Genomic DNA, 19,029 nt, shown 5'->3' with positions numbered 1-19,029 from the left:
GATGTAAATATGCTGATGTTTAACAAGTACAGCTGCCGTGCTTGTCAAATTAAGACACATGTACAGAGTGAGAAGCAAGACTAGCACTTAAATGCTATAAAAAGGAGTGTGTGTTTGCATGTTTAGATGCACAGGGACCTCGCGGGCAAGCTCATGGTCAGAGAGAAGGTAACTCACCAAAATGTGCAGGAGTCATTCTTTGATAGCAATGAGCTTTCTACGAAATCCACGTGTCTGTTAAGGTAGCTCATTCTGAACCAAAGTCGTGGATTTTCCGATGATTGGCGCGAGACTTTACAAAAACACAGAGACTTTTTACATATTCAACTTCTACCTGTTCCTGTTTAGGTATAATATGTACATTGTATGTCGAATTTAACATCACTTCATATTATCACACATGATCTTCACTGGACTTGGCCTTTGTTCATGTTTTCTTGATATGAATTCTATACATAGAATAAACCAAACTAAACTAAAAAAGAGAAAAGCAATTCAGCTCATGTTTCACAGGCGTGAACTCTTTTTTCACTATTCTGTCACATAGGTGACCGGTGAGATGAAAAAAAAAACTCAATTAAATGATTTTTTTCCTCCCATGTAAATCAATTCATATTCATTCCTTTTCTTTATTTATAAGGACAGCACTAATTACACCGGTGTTAGCCAGCTGGCTAACTTCCAACTGCAATCCTTTGGCAAGCTTTCTGAAAACCAGTGCAGTGACGGATTAAGAAACACACGAGACAATAACACACTGAAATGACAACAACTGTATCAGAATCAACATTCTCAGGAGTACACAACATAGTACACATGCAGAGATGCAGGAAACAGCAATAATGCAGTTCTAAAGTCCACTGTTTATTCAGAGGAAATATATCCCAGTCCCATCTAAGTGCATATTTAAGGACTGATACTGACTTCTTTGGGTGAATCTTTCTCGAGAACTATGCATCAAACTTCTCCTCAGTATTAATTAAATTTGTACTTTACAGTTAGGCCCATTTTTTGTTGGAAAAGGACCCCTTTTTTGTTTGTTTCGTCTCTGTATGCCATCACAGTGGATTTTGAATCACACAGCCAACATGTGGTTTAAGAGCCGAACTGGAGCTTTAATTCAAGGGGTTTTACAAAAAAGAAAGCTACTTTTGGCTGCTCGCTTTTTTCACAAGGGGTTGCCACAGCGGGTGGCGCCGCATATTTGATTTGGCAGATTTTTACACTGGATCTCTTTTTTTGATGCATAGCAATAGAGATTTTGTTTCTACTGAAAAAAAAGACAAGGAACCTATCAGAGAGACGGCAAAAAGTTTTGGAGTGGCCAAATCAACAATCTGGTAGATTAAAAAGATTAAAAGTACCGCAGCCCGGCAACACTCAAATTGCCTAAAGACAAACTGAAGCGGGTGATGGCAGGATTAGTGAAGAAAAATGACTTCACAACAACTAAACAAGTCTAGAACACTTAAGAGGCAGGCAGGCATATCATTATCAAAGACTACAATAAAGAGATGCCTTCATGAATGAAAACACAGAGGATTTACAACAAGGTGCTGGTTATACTCAAGAAAAAGAAGGCTGGATTAGGCCTTGCAGAGTATCTCAAGGGGGGAAACAAAGCATTTGGTGTTGTTGATAGCTTAACTGACAGGAAGGCAGTAACTGACTGCAGAGGATTTTGATCCAGGTATTAAAAAAACCATCCATCCATTATTTCGTTTCCATCCATGCATCCAGTTTGTCTTCAACTTGTTTCTTTCTTCAACTTGTCCAGTTCAGCGTCACAGTGGGACTTGGTGGTGATAGTGTTTTTCTGTACTAAATTCAGTAATCACATTACAATTACAATTATCTTGTTGCTTATGTTACAAAGGTTTTTTTCAGTTATCTGCATGATGGGTTGATCAAAAGAAAGAAAAAAATCAAACATGACTTTTTCTTCCTGCCCACCTACTCTAGAATCAGCTAATATTAGTTCACATGGTGGAAAATGGTGCAGCGTAAACTTCAACTTAAAGATTACAAATATAAAAGTTACGTTTGGATTTTATTGCGTGAAAGGAGAAAGTGCAAACAGAAACAAGTGCATTGTACTACTAACACAAAATTGCCTCTTTGCAAGCATCTGCAAAGACAGCATGCAAAGACAAAGCTAGCGAAGATCTCAGAATGATGTTACAGCTGAGTTCCTGCCAACGTCAGCCCGGCAGCCAGACTCAGAACTTCAGCAGGTAACAAAACCAGTGAAGCTTGTAGCACTGTAGAGTTCATTTCAAGCTCTATATCTTTCTACAGTGGAATCACAGTTTGAAGTCTCTTCAGACCAGTTTTAAATTTTACTTTGCGTTGTTGGCTTTCTGTTCAAACTTAAGCTCTAAAAGAACAATCGTATGATCAAAAGATTGGGACTATGTATAAAAATGGCTGTAACCCCTAAACGGTTAATGCAAAACTTTTCTGTAAAAGCCTGAAAGTCTGAACTTTAATCACCTTTTGACTGTTTGATTTACAATCCAATTTGTGTCCAACAAATTATGGACCTTAAAAACCTGAATAGCATTTGGACAACAACAGAACAAACAATGACGCAGCTTCAAGAAGGTATATTTCCTTTCATCTTTCTGTACTGCTGCCACAATGACACGTGAGGTATTTTTCATAATGCCGCTTGTGTTTCAGAGGACAAGTTATTCATTTTCTTTCATGTTACTTGTTTGTGGAGTTTGATTTACTCTGATAAGTTCCTGGTTAACAAATCTAAAATGTCCTGTAGACTTGTATGTTCTACATACACTATACCATACCACCGTTACTTATTTCGGTACACTTATTTACAGTTAAGCTGAAAGACTAAATAAGTCATTTTCCACAGATGAACAGCAGGTTTTTATAAAACCCAACATATGTACACAGTAATGAAAACCTCTCTGACTGCATTCTCCCCTCTCATCCTCGTACTAGACCTGCTTGTTCTCTGTCTGGTGTTTAAGTGTAACTAATCTGATTGCTGCCATGTTTCATATTGACAAAGACATCCATCAGTGCTAATTAACTCTCTAACTGAAGACTTCCTTTTGGATGGTACTATAATGTTGCTGAATATTGATTTCTTTTCTTCCCCTGGTTTTTATTCTTAAGTTTGTTTGGGGAAAAAATGACAAATAAGAAAAAAAAGAAAAACTCTCCAGATCCGATTCACGAGAAGGATAAATGTGAGAAGGACATGGTTTATGGATCAAGCAGTAGACTAATGGACCCAGGATATCACTGGTGCAGTTACTGAGCCTAAGACTGCACATGTGTGAAGAAGATAAAGGATGGGGTTTAATTTAAAACTGAGGGGCAAAAAGAAAGAAAAAAAAAAGCTCCCAAACAACTGAAATGGATGAGCAGATAGGATCTGATGTGTTGTAGCGATACAAATTATTTTTGTAACTGCAGACTTTTCTGTGGAATAGTCCGGAAGGCAAGGATATTAAGTTGTTTTACACTTTGTACCTTTAAATTACCAATAAAATCATCCACTTTTAATCTTGAACAATCTTTTTTCTGCTGCAAACTATCTTCAAATAAAACAGCATGCATGAAGTTTAAAGATGGTCCCAATTCCACACACACTCGTTGTTTTTACCAATGAATCAATGAAAGAAGTTTGTAGGAAACGTCAACTTCTACTTGAATGAGGCCCCAGGACCCTGATTGAACCATGCATTTCATAGCAAACACAAGTTTAATCTAGTCTAAATGAAGTTTACTCCATGGCAATAAAGAGGTTCATTTACTTTATCTACAGGGGCACCACATTTTTGATGATTTCCTTATTGCTTTTATAATGAAAAAACATAGTTTCTTGCTGTTTTATGAATATGACATATTATTTTTCTTAATAATATGATGATTGCATAGACTTTACACACCAAACAGTTGTAAAACACTAAATTAACTGTGGATTTGAGCACCCTCCCTCACCACCAAATTGTAAATAAGCAACAAAAATGAGCACAGACGAAAAGCAAAAAAAATTATTCATTTCCTTTGAAACACTTATCTCCTGTGGAGTGGAAAGTGAGATAAGGTGAAGAAGACTGCAGCAAAAGAGAACCACAAAGAGGTACACCAATTACAGACACTGCAGAGACACAATCACAACCTTCCACCAGAATTTTCTCAAACTCGCCGTTTGAATCCTTACCTCCTGTATCTAGCCCGCCTTCCCCCAAAACAAATTTTCGTCTCATCGTTTTTTATTCCTCCCCAGCTTTTATCAGGCTGGCTGTTGAGGAAAGGCGCATGTGGCTCCTTCAGTAATATGACATTTACACAAATTCACCAGACATACTGGCGGGATTCTGCCCCCACTGTGCACCAACGTGTGCAAATACACCTCTGTGAGTCTTTTTTCTGTCATATGCATATGCGTGTGCTTAAAAATTGGGTTGACAATCTCCATAACTGTGAGAGATAGAGGATTTTTGGGTGGAATTTTGTAGGTGCATGTACTAACACGCATGCTGTTTTGCCGTTTGGCAGACAAGCTGCAGCCCTTTTGATGTTGGTGAAACTGAGCTTTCCTCTTTCAAAATCTACAGGATCCAACTGTGCTGCTGAACCAGCAGCCATTATCTCTTTGCAATAACATCAATACTCTGTTTCCTGATTTGCTCCTTCCCCTCACTCCACTCTGTCACCACAAAACTCCATCACCAGATCTGTCTGGCTGTGAGCAGCCTGAGACAGGCGGTCATGGTGAATTGGCATCATGAGTCAGCTGAGCGTCGAAATCATGTCGGGCTTCTGTGTTTTTTTTCCCCTCACAGAGCTTTTAAGAATCGCTGCAAGGCAGCATTTTTGAAAAAGGTAGAAATACACTGAATGAGATGCAGATACAGATGAAATGAATCAGATTGCATTGTTTAAACTCTCGGGATGAGAGGGCGTAAAGAGGGTAGACACTGAGCAGATGGAAATGAATTCAGATACATCGGCAGAGGGAAGAAATGATGCAATGAAATTAAGATCGAGAGACAACTAAAGAGGGCACCTCAGCCACACCGAGAAGAGGGAGAAAATCAACAAGGGAAAATTGCGAGGAGAAGAGTGTGTGTGAGTGTGCGTGGAGGGGGGCAGCCAAGTGTGCAAAAAAAAAAAAGTGTTTGCACCTCAATCAGTGAGAGTTCAGACGCAGGGTGACAGAAAGTGCAGCAAAGGGGATGATGAAGAGAGCGGTTTAAAAAGAGCGAAGGAAATTAGATGAATCAATGGAGGCGTCTCTCAGGTTATTTTTCATCTTTTGGGGTCAGTTCTATTCCATTACTTGAGGACTGTTTGTCCTCAATCACACTGTTTTTGAATCATAGCAAAGCGGAAAGGCCTGGAAAAGAAAAACACGGGGGTGAATTTAATTTCTCAATCTCCAAATTGATTTAGTGGAACCTACCAAAAGGCTACAAACTGACCTCTGAATACAGCTTATTGTGCTTCTGCTGAGCGCTGTCAAACAGACGGGATTTCAGATCAGTGCAGTTATGACCTGGCCATGCTAAGATGATAAGATGATTAAATATCTAATTCACTTTAGATCATTAACTTTAATCTGCTTATACTTAGGAGGCAGAAGAGGCAGCCGGGCAGGAGAGGGAGGGGGAGAGGAGAGGAGGGGAGGGGAGAGGCACCGCAATCTGGCTTCCATATTTCAATATCCATCATAGGATCAGTTTTATCTTCTCTGTCCATCTGACAAAATGGAAAGAAAGGCTCTGGGAAAAAAAGGGAAGTAAAATGGTTCACAGGGAAATAAATGCAGAATTTCTTTTTTTAAGTGCAGGATCCATCTGCTGCTGCATTTCATGTTATTGAAGTGACGTCAGCGAGGAGTTATAAACTGCACTTGTTTTAAAGGAACATGTCACAGTTTCTATGTGTTTTGCATGTCTTCTCTTTCCACAAGTATATCAAAGTGTGTTTACTATCCAAACTGCATCTGCCCTCTGCTCATTCAGTGGAAATCAAAATGCCAAAGCTTGTAAATTGCTGGCTGCAGAGGCATTTAGTCAGTACAAGTGAAAATTGCCTTGCAGGTGTGTGAAAATTCAGTCAAAATGATGGACTGCTTTGAAATATCATATCATGTGTTAGAATCCTAACAAACAACATTTCAGAGTCAGCTGCTGAGCAACATTGTTTTTCATTCTTTTTTGGTTTGTAAGAATTTGCCCTCCGTCAGTGGCGGTCCGGATGCAAAGCTGTTCTCAGGCCAGCTCTTATCTTGTGTCAGATGTCAGAATTTCACTCGAGCCTCTAGAAACATCCTCAGAGCTCTGGGAGAAAAAATAACCCATACTGTTTACTGAATTTCATGCAACAGTGATGAAACCCTGAGGAAGGTGAAGTGATTCTCTGTTAAAGATCTTTTTCAGTTATGATATCTGTGCTGTCAGGAAGTGAAACTTGGGGCTTTCTGTAAGAAAATGTCTATATACAGTATTTTGCAAAAGTCTCAGCCACCGCTCATTCTTTACATTTTGCTAGAAAAATTAGAAATCACCGTAGATTTATTGAAACATGCAAATGAAATGAAAATACACTATATAAGGCTAAAACAGAGTTTGTACACTATTAATGAACATTTGGTATAACTACTTTAATTCTTCTGTGTAGCCCAAACTCTCTTAGTCAAGCTTTAGTTAGGAACAGATCTCCAGGCTTCTTGAAGGACTTTCAAAGCTCTTCTTGGGATGCTGACTGCCTTTTGTTTTGCTCTCTGTGGAGGCCAATCCATGACTGATAATCTTTTAATGTGTTTTTCTATCCAGGTATGTGTTTGTTGCATTGGGAGTTCTTTTAGGATCATTTTCATGCTGAAAAATGAAACTATTGCCAGCTGTTTTAGGCCTGCCACGTCTTCTTTTGTCCACCAGTTTCCACAAAGTTTTTTAAGGACAAATATGCTGAGATATGCCAAGTTTTTAGCTGACAGATCTTTGGGATTTGCCTTGTTGGCACAAAAACACTATTTTATGCCTGTCAAACTGTGTTATCTTTGGGATTTTTGTAGATTCAACTAAAGAAATGTGAACAATTATGTGTTTTTGCAACAAGCTGGTAGTAACAAAGTGCCTAAAGATACAATTTAAAAATGTTATTTAAGGTTTGGTGCTTTTTCGATGCTTGAATGATTCACAGGTCAGTGTTAAGCAGCTTAACAAACAAAGGAAAATTCCTTTGAAAGTACAGGGACTGGACTGGACATGAGTAAAAAAAAAAAAAAAAAAAAAAAAAAGCAGCTAATGTCTAAAGAAAAACTTTGAAAGACATTCGGGAAGTCCAAAAAGTTATAGCTAATGGCCACTTTTAGAGGTACACAAAAATTTTGCCCCTTGGAAGCAAAGGTGTGGCTCAAAACTTTTGCACAGCTCTGTATATTTATGTATATTTAGTTAATTATAATTTCTTGCATGCAGCACGTCCTCAGTCCCTATAATTAATGTGTCATTTGCAGACAAACAGAAATGTTAATCTTATTTCCCAGCATTTGAGTTCCTTTCACTGCTGCAATAAACATGAATTAGAGAAGTTAAATGATTCTCGACTTCCTCTGAACACGGTGCAAACATTCTGGGAACAACCTCAAAATTAAGGTAGTGCATGTTGGCAGTGATCGCAGCTGACCCTCATTAACTCTGAGCGCTCTTACAGTGCACTGCTGCAAACGTTTGTTCCCGTGTCCTGAGAAGATACCCTGGCAGGTTCATCGCACAACTGAAACCAAGCTTCTATTAGAATCTGCAATCTGCTCGTGGCAGGGAGACAACGCCGAAGCCAAACTATGCAGCTATCTTTGGAACAATACTGCATTTGCCAATCAGTCATGCCAATAATGTGCAACTAACATGAGGCAGAAGTTGAGCTAGCGGGCAGGAGGGAGGGTGAGGATGAGGGGAGGAAACTTGTGATTGTGAGGTGAAAACCACCTACAGCACAGTAATTACTGTCCATTTATTTCAAAGGAGATAAGCGGTGTGACAGGGGATATTGTGGATTTCTCTGTGCGAGAACCCGATGCCATGTGGAGCACAACGAAAGGAAGGACAGACGTGGTGAGGGAAGAGTACAAGGGAAAAAAGAAAGATAAAAAGGGGGAGGAGTAGGGAAGAAAGAGAGTGAGACAGTGTGAGGTTACGCGGCTTCCATTAGTCGTCCGTTGTCTTCCAAGAACTGGAGCAGCGGCTAGATCAGGTTGCACCCCACTCAAACAAAGAGCTTTGGTTATTTGAGTCCTCTGCCATTGTGCCGGCTAAATTTCCCAAGGCAAATGTTGACAGAGAAAATTGATATTGAGTGCAATATTATTCTTCACCGATCACAAGGCATTTCCTTCACAAAAGTTATCTGTGATGTCTGCATAGCATTCATCCGCTTTTATACAAGACTGGGAAAAATGCCTTTATTGAGAGTTTTTAGACACACAACTTAGATAAAATGAAACTTTAGTGTAAAACAAAAATTCATAATAAAACTTACTTTGTTAAGTAATACAGCTCAAAAACATACAATTTGACTTTTGAGCCGAAAGCTAATCAATAGTGGACTAGGCGGCGGACAGTAGCTATGCACGGCATTTTAAATAAACCCATAATCGTTAAGAACTGCCTTGAAATGTGAAGCAACCTAGTTCCCTCCAGACACACCACTTATGGACTTTAATCTGTCATGTCTGTGAGAGAAAATTAAATCGTCACACCCACAGGAAATATATGTCCTCGGGCAAAAAGGTTCAAGGGTCAGCTTGTCACAAGAAAATGTTTGAGCATGCAGAAGATTAAGCCTGCGGTGCTTTGGAGGTCTGTTCTAAAGGAGACTGCAAGAACCTTTTGTATGAAGATCCAAAATCTCTATACACACAATAATCAATAAAAAAAGACTTTGTGAGAAAGGTTTGGATCTTACTGTCACACATGCATCACCTTGCACGGTGTGTTAGTATCAAAATGACAGTTTTGGGAAGTTAGGAAAACACATTCAATACTGAAAGTTTAGCAGCGAGAGGGTTCGGCGGCTGAATCAGTGATCTGACTTTGTTTGAACCATGCTGACACTTTCGGTGAGAAGGGGGAGATCGCTGTCTACTTGAACTGGTAATAATTGTGTTGTGTTTGAGTGAAAAATAAAAAATCAACTCTCAGGTGCACAACAACACACTGCAGCTCCGTCTACTAAAAGTTCAGATTAAATGCTTCTGATTTGCAGTAGCAAAAAAGTTTTAAAATAAGACTTTAGGGTCAAAATAATAATGTAATGGCCATGCTTGCAAGTGTGACAAGTTGTCCACCAACGGTTGAGCGAGTGCCGTGAAAACTGTATACATATTTATGCTTGCCAGCAGAGATGGGCGGATCGATCCAAATATCGATAGTATCGATACCAACGCTGGGTTTGGTATAAAATTGATAATAGAGTGATAAGATCAATACTTTGTATCTTGTATGTTCAGTATTTTTTGGAGGGGAAATCAAAAAATGTACCTCAAACATGCACAGTGAAAAATTTAGGTTAAAAGTATCCGTAGAGGTGTCAGTGTCTACTGGTTCTGTATTTACTTGGTATCGGATAGATACCAACATTTGCAATCTCACACTTACCACATGATGAATCCTGATGAGTTTCATGATCCTCTGTCTTTTCCTGTAGTGCCAAATCAGATACTGAAGTGATACATCTGTCCTTAAAATCCAGGGATGATCCTGAAAAGTAGCCCTCTCCTGATTAGTGCTTGTCAATGTAGCATTAACCCCAACTCCTACCCTGGCCCTCCAATTAAAGCTTGATTATAAAGGGGATCTGCAGCTCATTGTTCACTCTCTCCTGGCTTTTCGGGTTTCATCTTAGTTGCAGACAGCAGGGGTGGAAAATGGATTTCATGTGTTCAGCCTAAATGTGAGCGGCTCCTTCTTTTTAATAGTCTTTTCTTTAATTCTACTTTTTTTGTTTTGTTTTTTTCTTTTTGTAAGGAGAGGAAACTCTTGTTGGGAGCCTGGGGACATTTGTTGAGGTCCCCTTCCCACACTTGTGCCCCAGTGCCTGTACTTAATTGCATGAGTATAAGGGACATTACTTTAGTTTGCAGTGACGATTGCAGTCAGACAGTCAGTTGGGCTGCTATTTTACCACTGTGATTGTGCATGTCTTCTGTTAGAAATATATTATATTACAGTAATATTTTTACTACATTATACTGTTTTTGCCTGTTTAACCTTTCGTGCGTTGCAGTCTTGTTTTTGACTTACTGATTTATTACTGCCTTATTGAAATTAACTTGCCACACCTGTGCCTTGTCAGTAACTAATTTGTGTGCTTTACAATTAAGGTTAATTAGTGTAATATTTCCTGGGGTGTAATTCCCTAGGTGTCATATACAGTGTTTAATAACTTTATTAGGCCACCGCCCAATGCAAGGTTTGTGCCAGTATTGGTAATTATTAAAATAATTATCTCTACCGAGGAGGATATGTTTATTATGATTTATTAAAATTTACAAAAAGTCTTATAACTTAGAAACTGTGATTCTTACAAGTGTTGTGTGTGTTGTCAACATGTAGAAAGTACCGTATAAAGATTTAAAATATCGTGACACATTTGACCTTTGACCTTCAAGGTCAATAGATTGATCTGAAGGTCAAAGTGATAATAATGTTATATTGAGCTATTTACAATTATGTTACTGCCATTGCTTGTATTGACAACATAAAGGGGATACCATATAGGGAATGGTTTATGGGGACGCTAAGTACCATGTTACTTTTGACCTCTGACCTCTACAAAGTCAAATAAGGCCAACCTTTCATAAAATTTAGTTTATCTTTAAAGCTGTGTGTCATGGTCCTGGTCATGCGACCCAGTGTTTCTGAGTTCCATGTTATTTTGTTGTTTCATCTGTATTCTAGTTTCTTTTCAGTTATCTAGTTAAATCTGGTCATGCCTAGTTTACAGTTTTAGTTCATGGGTTATCAGGTTCCCCTTGTGTCATCATCTGTGAGTTAAATTTCCCCTTGTTGTTGCGTGTGTCTTATTCTGTCATGTTTCAGGTCTGCATGGTTGATGTTGTGAGGTTTGTGTCATGTCTGCTTCGCGTCGTGGTTTCCTGTTTTTTTGAAAGTCCGGTTTCCATGTCGTTGCATTCAGGTTTACGTTTTTCTGTGAGTCATTATGTTCATTCTAGTCGGCTGTTTCCTCATGTGTCTCCAGTTCCCCTGATCACCTCATGTGTGTATTTAAGTCCTCCGTCTTCCTGTGTTCAGCGTTGTCGTCTGTGTTACCTCACTCCATGTTTTTCATAGTCTTCAGAGTTATCATAGTTATCTCAGTTTTAATAGGTTCTTCCCAGTTTAGGTTCCCGTTTAGTTGTTACTCCTGTTCTGCTCTTGCTCTCGTTTTTGTTCATGATCACCAGCCACAATAAAAGGCTCGATATTTGTTTAAAGTTAATTCCATCTACTCTTCTGTGTCCACACCTGGGTCCTCCAAACACCCTCCACACGCTCTGCTCCCGCAGATTGCGGCACTGTGCATAAAATTCTAATGCCTTTAGTTTGAAAACTTCTTAAAGTATGTTCAAAAACAAGAAAGAAACAAAATGAATATATGCAAAATACAATACTATTCCCTTTAAAGTAAATGTTACCCAAAGAGCGAGCTGCCTCGGCAAAGGTTTACGTTCTCTGAGTGAGAATGGTTAATCCACCAATATGTGTAAGGTCTTTCATCAAAATATCTTTTTATTAAAATATTTTTTAAAATCATTTTTGTTGTTATCCATGAATTTTCAAATTTACAATTTTATTTTGAAAAGCAGAAAAAATAGTACATTTTTTGAGTAAGATATTAAATTACAGCGATTTACTTGCATTCTTGAACATTTTATTTTAGTGGTTGAAGTTTATGCTTGATCAAATTCTGACTTCTCAGAGAAGTCAGAATTTGATTATAAAAACGGAATATAAAAACGCAAATTTCGTTAAGTTTTCTTTTTTGTTATATTTGTGTTTTCTTCTTTTTTGCTCTAATACTTTTTTTAAGCATTATATACTTTATTTACTTTAATACAAGGAAAAATAAAAAGATTTAGCGAGCCTATGCTGGATGAGAAATGCAGGCACATTTCTGTTTCTCTATCTAATTTATCACAACATAATTGTCACTGTGTGGAAAAATCATGTTGATGAGATGAAAGAGAGGCCGCTGAAGCAAATGCACTGTCAGGAGGTGCACTCCAGCCGGTCGCTGAGAATCGCTGATCTGACACCAAATCCACACACACAATGATTACGCATAGGGGCACAAAGCAGCACATGAAAGCAGCCCATAAGCCATGATAAATATAAACACGCCGCACATGTCCTGATGCATCATTTTGCAGGAATAGTGACAGAAGATAAAGTCAGGCATACTCACCAGGGCAGAGCTACCACATACATTAAGAATGACAGATGAGTAAAAGTGGTGTCATTTCTAAGTCTTGTGTTGCTACCGTCACAGAGAACAGAGCCCCTCTTGATACACACACTAGTATTAATGATCACAGTCATATAGAACAAATATAGTAGACATTTCAACCCAACCAGCTTGTTATTTTTTCTTTCTTTGGAGGAGTTCATATCTTTATCCAGGGGGAGCTCAAGGGAACACAGTTAGAATGGCTCATTAACATCATACAACATACACATTCCAACAAATGTATACTCGCTTGTTTACAAAAACATGTGCATACGCTCCAGCATATTTGCACGTCTGTATGGCTAATGTACACGCACTTATGTCTAACACACACTCGCATGCATCAAACCTCCTCGGTATGCCCTCTTCAAACACACACTCAAACAGACTGTGGAATGTAGGAACTACATGGCGCCCAGTTTTGTTTTCTTTCGACAGTGTGCACTTCCCCTTAGGCACATCCAAAGAAAATATTTGTGTCTGAAACACTCTGAAAGTTCAGGGAATAATTCATTTCAGGGCTTCGTGATGAAAAAACATTTCTAAATTTTTTTTATTTAACTTCGACCTGTTTATTTAAGGGAGAGCAAACAAATGCGTGACTGCGTTCGTGACAAAAAAAAATGCGAGTTTGGTGTGTGCGTTTGTGTAATTTTCTGCGTGCGTGCTTTTAATACCTTCCTGCACTTGTTTTCATGTTCTTTGCACACAGTGGTATTCGGTCCTGGCCACTGGCTGAGTAAAAAACAAAAAAGGGGGGGGCACGTACAAACAGAAGGAGGGTGTGTGAATATGATGTGTGTGTTTGTTTGTTTTGCAGGGAAAAAATCGTAAAAATCAGGAAATGACAGACATGTAAGCACCGTGAATGAACCCTCTTTAGCTTGTGTCAACATGAGAACCAACAATAACTGAGGGTGTTTAATGTCTCTTCTGCACATGTAAATATTTATATGCTTTTATTTTCATGCATTTCTCATATTTGTTTCTCATAGTTTACAGATATAAGAATGTTTATTGGAAGTTTCTTCCTGTTAAAAGGGAGTTTTTGCTTCCCATTGTCACCAAGTGCTTGCTCATAGGAAGTTAACTGATTGTTGGGGTTTTCTTTAAATTATTATAGGGTCTTTACCTTACAATATAAAGCTCCTTGAAGCAACTGTTGTTGTGATTTAGCGCTGTATAAATAAGATTGGATTGAATTCAATGGCTCAATCACAGTAGAGTAAAAATAAGACGGCAACCTTCTTGCAAGTAAGAAAAATCAGTGGTTCTGCTGTAGTTAAATTTTTTCACATTTGGGGATCAATTGCAAGTAGATGTGATGACCAATTGGTCTCCCAGAGATTAAGAAGGCAACCAACCCTTAACCAGTTTGAAGGGTCACCTGGTCTGAAGCAGCCTATCTTCAGATAGTCACAGTCCGACTCAGACTGACTGCAGTCACTCTCGGACAGATTGGCAAAGGGTTGCAAATGACTGCTATCTAATTCATAAACACAGACAGACTGATTGCAAAGTGTTGGCAATTTAAGTCAGTCTTCACCAGTGAGAGTAATTCAGCTGTGGATTCAGCTCAACTGGTTGCCTACTGGTTGTATTCTTGCATAAAACCAAGGTTGGAGAGTAAAAACGTCACTTTGCAGTGAAATCACTATCGTGCAGCAGCTAACTCACAGTTTGCGGAGGCATCAATTCTGGACTCTGAATGTAAGTAGTTAATGCAAATTTCTGTTTAATGTGAATTTATACGTACGTAGAATTTCCTATGTACGTCAACATATTTGATTTGATTTGATATACCTTTATTAGTCCCACAAGGGGAAATTTCATGTTAAGGCTGCCGACCTATTGCACGCAATGGCGGCGCCATCTTACCCTCCAACCATACATACATTACACAAAAACATCACATGGGGAAGACAGGTCAGAGAGGTATAACAATGGAAAATGCACCACATGAGGAAAGATAAGGAGAAAAAAAATAACTCCCCCCAGACTGAGCTCCAGTAGGGAGATCAGTTTGAGAACAGAAAAAAACACCTTTGCACATAGCACATGAAAAAACTCTTAATACACCAAAGAAACACATGACAAGCAACAGGGATGGGTAAAGGGTGAGAGACAGCCAGTGTAGACAGTACATCTGGGCCTGCAGCCTATGCGCTGGTCTCCTTGATCCACCGTCAGCATCGGAAGGGAATAAGCGTCGAAGGCGTTTGGAGGGGGGAGGGGGGATGAGTGTATATCTGCATTTGTATATATGTCTGTGTGCGTGTGTGTGTATGTGTCCAGAGTTCAGCTGAGACAGTGTCCTTCGCCCTGCCAGGCTAAGTAAACAGTCTTCCAGCCAACCCAGGTGGCCTTGCATAGAATGGGAAGAACAGTCTAAACCAGGGGTCTCGAACTCCAGGCCTCGAGGGCCGGTGTCCTGCAGGTTTTAGATGTGTCCTTGATCCAACACAGCTGATTTAAATGGCTAAATCACCACCTCAACGTCTTAAAGTTCTCCAGAGGCCTGGTAATGAAGTAATCATTTGATTCAGGTGTTTAGACCCAGGGTGAGATCTAAAACCTGCAGGACACTGGCCCTCGAGGCCTGGAGTTCGAGACCCCTGAAAACACAGTCCATTATCAGGGTGTTGTTGTTCAGCTCCAGCCTTACCGTAGCTGGCGCCAAAGGGATAGCCGCATGAAGTGATGGTGGATTTTTACTTTAGTGTGAACACTCATATGAATTTCAAAGCTGTTCTAACAGTCCAACACTGGTCTCTCAATCTCCCGTTGGAGAGCCGTGAGCTTCTCCATGATGTTATCAAACTTACGCTCCGTGATGTTGTCATTCTTGTGCTCAAAGAGCCGATTTCTGAGAACTCACGACCGCAGTGAGCTTCTCCAAGATGTGATCCAATTTGCGCTCAGAGGTGTTATTCCGAGCGAGCCCCTCCAAGATGTAATCCAGTTTGCACTCAGAGGTCTTGTTCTGAGTATTCACGGCAGCTGTGAGCTTCTCCAAGATGTAATCCAGTTTGCACTCAGAGGTCTTGTTCTGAGTATTCACGGCAGCCGTGAGCTTCTCCAAGATCTTATCCGTGCTGCACTCAATGAGCCAACAGAAGGCAGCAAATTTGCAATTTTCAACCATTCAATTGCTGTAATTTGTGCATTATCACAAATATATTACATGGAATTGCCAACTTGACCCCATTCAATTACAGAATGATTTTTCTTTTTAGCGCCATCTTGACATGCCACAAACGCTTTGAAAATCACAGCTGACTGCAAGCGCTGGCAGACCTGCTTCCTCTCTTCAAAGTCACAGTTTCAAAAGCACCAATCATTGTTTTTCTTAGTGTGATTGTAGCATAACCTAGATAATATATTCTATGTAGATATACATGCTGATGTTGGTTCTGAATATAAAATATTGTAAAATAAAGCATTTGGATGACTTTTAAGAATACTGTCTAAATATTTATTAACTGGCCGACTTATGATTCATTGAGAATCTTGGTAATACGTGTGACCAGCATTTGAATTTCAAATCTTACATCTCTAAAGTCACCCAGGCTTGTATCTTCTTAATAAACTGCAACTTTAACTACACACTTTTCCCTCCATCTACAAATTCCCTTTTCATGTTTCTCCAGAGCGGGGCAACTATAATGTTAACAAAACCAAGTCTGTGCTCACACATCATCATTCTTGCTTCCCTTCAGCAGCGTCCAGTGATATTTAGAACTCATTTAAAAAACTTATTAATCACATACAAAGCCCAGCATACCGAAGCTCCCATGTACAGCAGATGTGCTAAGACCTTATTCCAGCAATGGATCACCAGTGAACTGATCAGGGCCTTTTAACTACTCCATGGTGCTATATCAAAATCCAGGCTTTTGAGGTTGTAGCACCAAAATATGTGGAACAAACTGCCTTCTTCTATGGTTCATTTTAAATGTCTGGACCAAAAAGTTTTGGCTAGTATTAAAATTGTTGCTTGTACTTAAGTATGCCTGCACATATGTAACATATGTATATTGCTAAACACATGTATTAGACCACATCACAAAAACAAGAAAACACAACTCTGTACAGATAAATAGAATTATTTTAATGTAGTGGTTTCACAGTAAAACAAAAAACAAAAAACAAACACCCCTGTTTTTTATATGAATATATCTCAGGGATTCAATGTGTAGTTTAACATCTTTATCCTGACAGATCGGGGAGTTTCACTGGCCTGGCCCACTTAAAGTCAAAGTGGGCTGCATGTGGCCCACAATGTAAAATGAGTTTGACATCCCTGCTCTAGTCCAATCATCTTTCTGCCTGCCTTCTCTAAGTTAATCACTCTGCGTACTTTAAATCTCACTGCTCATCTGTCATTCTCCGTTGCAGACTCCTTCATGGAACGCACCTCCTCCACCTCTTTATCTTCACCGCCGCCAGCGCCTAGACTCTGGGGGGGGTCCTGCCCTAAATCCTATCACCACTGGGATTCTGTTCTGCTGCGATGGGCCATCGGAGTCTAATTGCCAAGTAGCTAAATTGAATTCTGTATATCAATAAATCACGTTCAGTTCCTTCTAATGACCTCTCCTTATTGAAATAACATTTATTCCAATCAAGACATTTAGCATTAAGCTCACGTCTCCTCATTACTGGATCTAACTAGCAGGCTGGCTAGCAGAGCCTTTAACTTCATCATTACATCAAGGCTTCCACTAGTGGTATTCTTGGGTTAACTAAACAATAACTACTTGCACGCAAAAAAAAATAAGGTTTAAGTATCTAAAAGCAACATTGTGTACAAAACAATTAAGACAATTGGAAACAATTTCATGTTTTTAATGCTTTCCAAAATTATGCATTTAAGAGAGTTCATGCTTTTTAAGGATCTGTAGCCACCCTGTAAAATAAGTGACTCTCATTTCATTATCACAAAATAAATCCCATCTATACATTGTGCCTTAGACACATTAATATAATGCATTTGTACAAGAGAAATAGAGAGACTCGATGTGTGCATGGACACTGAAGTGGGACATAATCCACAAGTCAAAGCCTCTGGAAACAGCATGGAAATATCCATCTAAACAGCAACATTATGCAAAGGCAACAATAAACTGGTTCTCATGATAAACAGACTGTCATATCTCTATACCCAAGCCAGAGGGCAACACACTCAGTGACATCCATCTTCTTTAAGTAACGCTGCTCGTAATGGCACTGCGCATGGCGGGAGCAGAACACACACACAAGTTAACACTGCCAAACACACAGTATTAATATTCTCACTTGCACTCTCTCTCAGTCTGACACACATATATAGACTCTCCCAGTATTTAATATAACTGGGTAATGCCAGGGGCGAGGCAGAACTCATAATCACGAGTGTGTTTAACAGCAGTGTGACAGGCGGATGCTGCTTCACTGTAAGTAAAGCACATGTAAATAAGCGGGCTGAATTATTCAAGACGGGAGACTGGCTCGCTCGTGCTGGCTCACCCTCACACACTCAGATCCAGACATGCTGGGATAATCTCAGGAAAAAATGCTTTTGCTTGTCAAGGTGCAAACAGTCCAAGACGGAGCCAAGCAGGAGTGCTTATCATGCAGCGGGCGTAGCGAACTCACGTGATGTGCCTGCAGATTCAGGATTTTGGTGAAGTCGTGAAGATGCACATGTGGCTTCCACAAGGCTCGGGAAAGCTCAGGGGAGATGTCGGGGATGTGTACGGGATGACAGAAGAGTTTTGTGCTGCATATGACCAGATGGGGATGAAAGAAGAAAATAAAAAAATAAATAAACATATTTCTTGCAACTTTATTTTACAGCCGACTTTTTCTGCTTTTTACCAACTTGATATTCTTGGACTGTACTGGAGTCGCTTTGCTTTCTTATACTGGGTTTCGTTGGCTCGCTTTAAGCCATCTTCGCTATGATTGGCTGCCTTTCATAAACAGATGGTTTGAACAGCAGTTGGGTGGGGCTTATGCGCTCATAGCCAGAGCTGTGTGCCTGAGATGACCATATTAGGGATTTCCATACTCACTGACATCATACAGATCCAAGAAAAAGTATGTGGAGCAGACTGAAGACAAGGATTACTTGCACATACCATGACGACATTAATAATAATATTATTATCACATTCAAATTTGTCTTATATATAAGAAAATGAGCAGTAGGACCACTTTAATTAAAAATTTCAGGCTTTAATATTTGATTAACATGGACAATGTGACACTAACACATGTACAGCATCTCTCAGGAACATGCATCCAAGTGCACATCTATCTGTGATCCCCCCCCCCCAAAGTAGCATTTGCTGCCATTCTTTGTCTTATTTAAACGTTTTCGTTAGATGTTTTATCAACCAAATAATCAGCAGTTCAAATTCCTGCTATTTCATTATATGCTGAGTGAAGTTGATAAGTCTAAATGTTTGCTTTGTTTTGTTTTTAATGCCTGCTTTATATTTTTAAAGCCCAAACTGGCATCATTAAATGCCATTATGATAATAGAAAACATCT

At 39.4% G+C, this 19,029-nt stretch overlaps 1 long non-coding RNA gene across 1 annotated transcript in view; it reads left to right on the top strand.

Moving 5' to 3' along the window:
• Positions 1 to 16,978, top strand: part of LOC112843068 (uncharacterized) — a 121,781-nt gene extending 104,803 nt beyond the window's left edge. The window contains exon 3 of the long non-coding RNA XR_003215184.1: positions 16,891 to 16,978. This is a non-coding gene — a long non-coding RNA (uncharacterized LOC112843068). The remainder of the gene's footprint in view (positions 1 to 16,890) is intronic.
• Positions 16,979 to 19,029: the final 2,051 nt, after the last annotated feature.

This window comes from Oreochromis niloticus, linkage group LG19 (assembly GCF_001858045.2).
Source record: "Oreochromis niloticus isolate F11D_XX linkage group LG19, O_niloticus_UMD_NMBU, whole genome shotgun sequence".
Taxonomy (NCBI): domain Eukaryota; kingdom Metazoa; phylum Chordata; class Actinopteri; order Cichliformes; family Cichlidae; genus Oreochromis; species Oreochromis niloticus.
The sequence above is the reverse complement of the archived record's forward strand: the minus strand, read 5'-3'. Positions and strand labels throughout refer to the sequence as shown.